This window comes from Phyllostomus discolor, chromosome 6 (genome assembly GCF_004126475.2).
Source record: "Phyllostomus discolor isolate MPI-MPIP mPhyDis1 chromosome 6, mPhyDis1.pri.v3, whole genome shotgun sequence".
Taxonomy (NCBI): Eukaryota; Metazoa; Chordata; class Mammalia; order Chiroptera; family Phyllostomidae; genus Phyllostomus; species Phyllostomus discolor.
Window position 1 is genome coordinate 145867277 of NC_040908.2, and position 7056 is coordinate 145874332.

The 7056-nt window shown below is 41.1% G+C and overlaps 1 non-coding gene across 1 annotated transcript; it reads right to left on the bottom strand.

The window, feature by feature from the left end:
* Positions 1–6107: 6107 nt before the first annotated feature.
* On the bottom strand, positions 6108–6211 carry LOC114501106. The gene has a single exon (XR_003684879.1). It is a non-coding gene; the product is annotated as a U6 spliceosomal RNA (small nuclear RNA).
* Between the last annotated feature and the right edge of the window lie 845 nt (positions 6212–7056).

Below are 7056 nucleotides of genomic sequence, written 5' to 3' on the forward strand. Positions count from 1 at the left end.
AAGGAGTTAAAGAACAAATATTCATGCAGACCGGTAGGAGGGGTGAAGTCAGGCAGCCAGGTGGCGAGGACTCACAGCAAAGTGGCAGCTGGTGGACCCTGGGCAAGAAGGCAGCAGTGGGCGGACCCATTGAGGGGGTGGATTGTTGAGGGGCTTGGCACACTAGGCAGCTGGGGGACCAGGGGTCCCACATTCATGTGCTGATAAACCAGGTGAAACTGAGGAGCAAGACAGACCGAGCAATCCAGGATTCCAGCTCGGGGAAACAGAGCCTCAAATTACCAACTGAAAACACCTGTGGGGGTTGACGTGCCAGGAGAGACTCCCAGCCTCACAGGAGAGTTCGTTGGAGAGATCCACAGGCTCATAGAATGTACACAAGCCCACCTACCTGGGAATCAGCACAGAAGGGCCCAGTTTGCTTGGGGGAAATGGGGGAAGTGACTGAAATCCGGCAGAGAGCAGAGCGAGTGTCATTGTTCCCCCCTCAGACCCCACCCCCACATATAGCGTCACTACCCAGAGACTGGGTTGCCCCGCCCAGGTGAACACCTAAGGCTCCTCCCCTAATACGTAACAGGCGTCAAAAGAAAAAAGATGGTACAAATGAAAGAACAGATCAAAGCTCCAGAAAAAATACAACTAAGTGACAAAGAGATAGCCAACCTATCAGAGGCACAGTTCAAAGCACTGGTGATCAGGATGCTCACAGAATTGGATGAATTTGGTCGCAAATTAGATGAAAAAAATGAAGGCTATGCTAAGTGAAATAAAGGAAAATGTACAGGGAACCAATAGTGATGGGAAGGAAACTGGGACTCAAATCAATGGTGTGGACCAGAAGGAAAAAAGAAACAACCAAATAGAAAAGAAGGAAGAAATAAGAATTCAAAAAAACGGGGAGGCTTAGGAACCTCCAGGACATCTTGAAACGTTCCAAGGGGTACCAGAAGGAGAAGAGGAAAAGCAAGAAATTAAAAACTTATTTGAAAAAATAAAGGAGAACTTCCCCAATCTGGCAAAGGAAATAGACTTCCAGGGAGTCCAGGAAGCTCAGAGTCCCTAAGAAGTTGGACCCAAGGAGGAACCACCAAGGCACATCATCATTACATTAACCAAGATAAAAATCCTAGGGAAGGAAAGAATCCTAGAAGCAGCAAGAGATAAGGAGACAGTAACCTACAAAGGAGTTCCCATCAGACTGTCAGCTGATTTCTCAAAAGAGATCTTACAGGCAAGAAGGGGCTGGAAAGAAGTATTCCAAGTCATGAAAGGCAAGAACCTACATCCCAGATTGCTCTATTGAGCAAAGCTTTCATTTAGAATGGAAGGGCAGATAAAGTGCTTCTCAGATAAGGTCAGATTAAAGGAGTTCATCATCACCAAGCCCTTATTATATGAAATGTTAAAGGGATTTATCTAAGAAAAAGAAGATAAAAAATATGTACAGTAAAATGACAGCAAACTCACAATTATTAACAACTACACCTAAAACAAAAAGAAAAACAAACTAAGCAAACAACTAGAACAGGAACAGAAACACAGAAATGGAGATCACATGGAGGGTTAGCATCAGGGGAGTGGGAGGAGAAGAGAGGGGGGAAAAGGTAAAGAGAATAAATAGCATAGATGGTAGGTAGAAAATAGACAGGGGGAGGGTAAGAATAGTATGGAAAATGTTGAAGCTAAAGAATTTATAAGTATGACACATGGACATGAATTAAAGGAGGGAATGTGGGTGGGAGAGGGTGTGCAGAGTGTAGGGGAATGAAGGGGGGGAATGGGACAACTGTAATAGCAAAATCAATAAATTGTATTTTTAAAAAATTGAACCTGTTTTCACAACAGCTTAGTAATATGCTTCCAACAGAGACACAAGTCAAAAGGGAGAACTATGGGAACTAGAACCATAGAGATTTGGGAGGTGGGGGGTGACCCTTAAAAAGACCCTTATAAAGTCAGTGCAGTATTGTCTGAAGTCCACTGCTGACTTGAAGCATGTTTTTCTCATGCAGGGACCACAAAAATTGATGCAAGGGTCACTGGTAAACATATTAGGAAGCAAAGCCTGAAAGGTCTACTTGAAAGTCACAAAACCTTGCCTCAAACTGGCCTACAAAACTGGGAAGTTGGAACAGTCTGAGAAGTGGTACATATTTTCATTTATTGGTCATGGCATTCAAAGCCTCCTTTATTGATTGATTGATTTGAGGAAAGAGAGGGAGAGAAACATCAAGTTGTTCCACTTATTTACGTATTCATTGATTGATACCTATATGACTGGAGATCAAACCTGCAACCTTGGCATAGTGGGACAATACTCTAACCAACTGACCTACTCAGCCAGAGCCAAAGGTTCCTTTCAATATGTAACTTCTAGAATCTCTCCAGTTCTAGAAAATTTAATTGTATAATTATTTGCTCTTTTCTTCTCCTCTGTTTTCTTCACTTTTTTGTGTGATGCCTAATTGGACTTTGTGGATTGATGCACTATTTTTTTAAAGATTTTCTTTTATTATCATTATTTTTTATTTACTTTTAGAGAGAGGGGAAGGGAGGGAGAAGAACATCAATGTGCAAGAGACATATCTATCGGTTGTCTCTCATACACACCCCACAGGGGACCTGGCTCACAACCCAGGCAGGTGCCCTGACCAGGAATCAAATTGGCGATCTTTCAGTCTGCTGGACGATACCGAACCCACTGAGGCACACCAGTCAGGGCTGATTTTTTTACATTTGTAACAACTTCATTGGTGTATAAATTAAATGTCAGAAAATGAAGTCACCTTCAGTGAGCAGCTCCATGAGTTTTAACCAATGTAGATCATGTAACAATCATCCCAACTATAGAAAGTTCCCATCTGTCCCTTTCCTGTCAATTTCCTGACTCCAACCTCAGGCTACTATTGATCTACTTTCTGCCACTATAAGACTAGTTTTGCCTATACTAGAATTTCATATAAATCAAATTATATGGCATATACTCTGTAATTTTTTAAAAGATTTTATTTATTTATTTTTAGAAAGAGGGGAAAGGAGGGAGAAAGAGGGAGAGAAACATCAATGTGTGGTTGCCTCTCACACGCCCCCTACTGGAAACCTGGCCCACAACCCAGGCATGTGCCCTGACTGGGAATCGAACCTACAACCCTTTGGTTCACAGGCCATTTCTCAATCCACTGAGCCACATCAGCCAGTGTTAGCATGTACTTTTTAGTCTCTGGTTTCTTTCACTCAGCAGAATATTATTACATATGTCAGTAGTTTGTTCCTATTTAAGGCTGAATAGTATTTCATTGTATTGGTATACCACAATTTTTTGTCTGTTTATCTATTAATAAGTCTTTGAAAATAAAGGCACTATGAACATTTATATATACCATATATTTAGGACTATAAGACACACCAGACCACAAGACACATCTAGGTTTCAGAGGAGAAAAATAGGAAAAAAAATTTTGAAGCAAAATTGTGGTAAAATATTTAATAACCTGTGACCCCACTCCACCACTGCCCCCGCCCCACAGCAAGCCAGGTAAGCTACCTTGGGACAATAAGACACACCCCCATTTTCCTCCCAAATTTGAGGGGAGGTGCATCTTATAGTCCAAAAAATACATGTCTTTTTTGGACGTATATTTTCAGTTCTTTTGGGTAGACACCTAGGAGTGGAACTGCTGGTCATAAGTGGGTATATACTTAAATTTATAAGAAACTATTCAATTGTTTTTCAAAGTGGTTAAACCATTTTACACTCCCAACAGGATTGTATGAAGGTTCCAGTGGCTGCACATCCTTGCCAATGCTTGCTGTCACAAGTCTTTGTTTTATTGACTCTGGCGCGTGTGTAGCGGTATCTCCTTGTGGTTTTAATTTGCATTTCCTCAATGAAAGATGGTATTGAGTATTTTCTATATGCTTATTAGCCATTCATGTAGCTTCTTTTATCAAATGTTTATTCAAATCTGTGGCCTTTTTTTTTTAGTTTGCTTATCTTTTTTTTTTAAATATTATTGAGCACTACCATATGCCAAACACCATTCTTTTTTTTTTTAAGGTTTTATTTATTTATTTTCAGAGAGGAAAGGGAGGGAGAAAGAGAGAGAGAAACATCAATGTGCGGTTGCTGGGGGTCATGGCCTGCAACCCAGGCATGTACACCGACTGGGAATCGAACCTGTGACCCTTTGGTTCACAGCCCGAGCTCAGTCCACTGAGCTACGCCAGCCAGGGCTAGTTTGCTTATCTTTTTACTTTTGAGTTAGGAGTATTCTTTATATATTCTGAGTATAAGTTGTTTGTCAGATGTTTGGTAAATATTTTCTCCTAAGTTGTGGTTTGCCCTTTCATTTTATTTTATTTTGTTTTAATTGTTGTTCAAGTACAGTTTTCTGCCTTTTACTCCCATCCCAGCCCACTCCCCTCACTTTTTTAACAGTGTGTTTCAAAGAGCAGATGTTTTACATTTTGATTGAGTCCAGTTTATACGCTTTTCTTTTCTGATCATTTTTTGTATGTGTGTCCTGCCAAGAAATCATTGTCTTGCCCAAATTGTGAAGATTTCCTTCTATGTTTTCTTCTAGACATTTTATAGTTTTGGCTTTTACACATAAGTCTATTTTTTTGTGCATACATATGAAGTTAGGATCAAGGTTAACTTTCCCCCATTCAACTATGCAGTTGTTTTAGCAAGGTTTCCTTACAGATCTTTCCTTTCTCCACCAAATTGTCTGAATTATCTTGGAACCTTTGTTGTAAATCAACTGGTCATATATATTTGGGGCTTTCTATTCTGTTCCATCGATCTGTCTGTTTTTATGCCAATACTATAATGTTTTGCTCACTATAACGTTAAAGTGTCTTGAAAAGAAGTAATGTAGATCCTCCAACTTTATTTTTTTCCAAAAATTATTAATTATTTTCGTTATTCAAGGCACTTGGCATATATACAAAAGAATTAGCTTGTGTTGGTAACGTCTTTGGCACTGTTTGGCCCAGTTTTACACCTTGAACATGCTTTTGGGATGCAGCCATTAGCACTTGAGCAACATTCCTCACTCTGCCTTGTCTCCTTGGCCAATCCAAAGCTGACAAGGAGAACATGCAGACTACTTAGACTTGGGACAATCATTTATGATGAGACACAAACAAAATTTAAATTACAACACTAAAATTAAGTACTTATAACAAACAATAGTATAAGGCATGTTTCCCCAAAAGCAGAACCTGAGACAAGGATTTAGATGCAGGTAGTTTAATTGGGAAGCAGGAAGAATGGCAGAGCAGGGAGAGAGGTAGAGCGGGAGGCAAGGCAAACAAGGGCATTTCATCAAAGTTGTTGTTGGCAACAAAGGCTCACTTCCCTGAGGACTATTGAGGAAGGTGCTAAATGCCTTCCATTACAACCCACCTGGAAGCTAGGAGGCTGGAGTGTTTATGCACTGACTTCCTCCTCCATTGATTAAGGGTTTCTGTTGATGCGGGGATGCAAACCCCCTTGAATTTCAGGGAGCTTCAGTGATCTCAAAGACAGCAGAGCGCACATGGCATGAAGTTAAGTTAGAACTGCTGCAGAGGTGAGCCAGGGGATGTGATGTGGGCACCAGGCGACTAGGTGGGCGTGCTCCCATGTGTCATGAGCAATGTTGCCTCTGAGTTTATTTATTTATAATAATTTTTATTGTGTTTTTTATTACCATTTAGTCTCCTTACATCTCCCTTCCCCCCTCACTATCACCACACTGTTAATCATGTCCATGAATCCTTTTTCATTTTTGCTCAATTCCTCCACTCCCTACCCGCCTTCCCCCTTAGCTGTCATCCTGCTCGCTATGAATCTGTCTCTATTTTGCTGTTCTGTTCGTTCATTAGATTCCACATAGGAGTGAAGTCATATGGTATTTGTCTTTGTCTGCCTGGCTTATTTTCCTTAGCATAATGTTCCCCAACTCCATCCATGCTGTCCCAATGGGTAAAACTTTCTCCTTTTTTTACAGCTGAGTAGTATTCCATTGTATACAAGTCCCATAGTTGTTTTACCCTCTCATCTACTGCTGGACACTTGCGCTGCTTCCACATCTTGGCAATTGTGAATAATGCTGCAAAATAACGTGGAATGCTTCACAAATTTGTGTGTCAGCATTATGCAGGGACCATTCTGATCTCTGTATCATTCTAATTTTAGTATGTGTGCTGCCGAGGTGAGCATTCCTCTGAGTTTTCAAAGTTCTGAGTGAGAAGCCATGTTCCATGAGAAGCAGAATGAAAGCAGTGTAAGAAGGGTCCAGTGCTTACTTTGTTCCTTTCATAAGTTTTCTTTTATATGAGTGAATTTTGTGTGTGGCACTCCATGAAGAATTTCAGTTTCTCCCTCTAAAAGAAAAAGCAGTCACGGAACAGAAGAAACTTGAAGACATGTTGAGCAAGGGACTATGCATTTCTCCAGAATTTGCAGAAATTTGGGAGAGGGTCTTTTGGCTTTCATAAGATGTCTGAGACTACCTGATCTCAAACTTAAGAAACTAAGAAATCTGTTATGACAAAACTGAATCTGATTCCAAGTCACAACATGCTTAGTAGTGAGTATACATATGCTAACATTAATCAGGGGACGCCTAAATCTTTCCCAACAAATTTCCTTCACCACGGCCATACCCAGGGCTTTGCGATAAAGGGAACAGAGAAGTGACAAGAGAGAGGAGAGGATGTGAACGAGCAAAGGGTGCCTTTCACCCGGGATGTAGCTGAGAGGAGCCAGAGACTGAGAACACGTGCTCCATCTCTCCCGCTTCGAGGGTCAGCTCTCCAGCAGCAAAACCTCTACCTCACATTGTGTTTGCAGACAACCAAGGGCCGATGTGACTTTGCTAAGTAGTAAGATGAGTTTTTCTTTCCTTTTTGTTGTTATTGTCAGTGTTGGTGGTATATGGATGTTTGTGTGTTTGTGTGTAAGCCCATGAGGGAACTGTGCTTCCCATGTTGGTACACCAAGGTTCATCCAGGCTGAAGGCGGGCAAGGGAATGTTTTCCACAGCTTTGGTCATGTCACTCCCT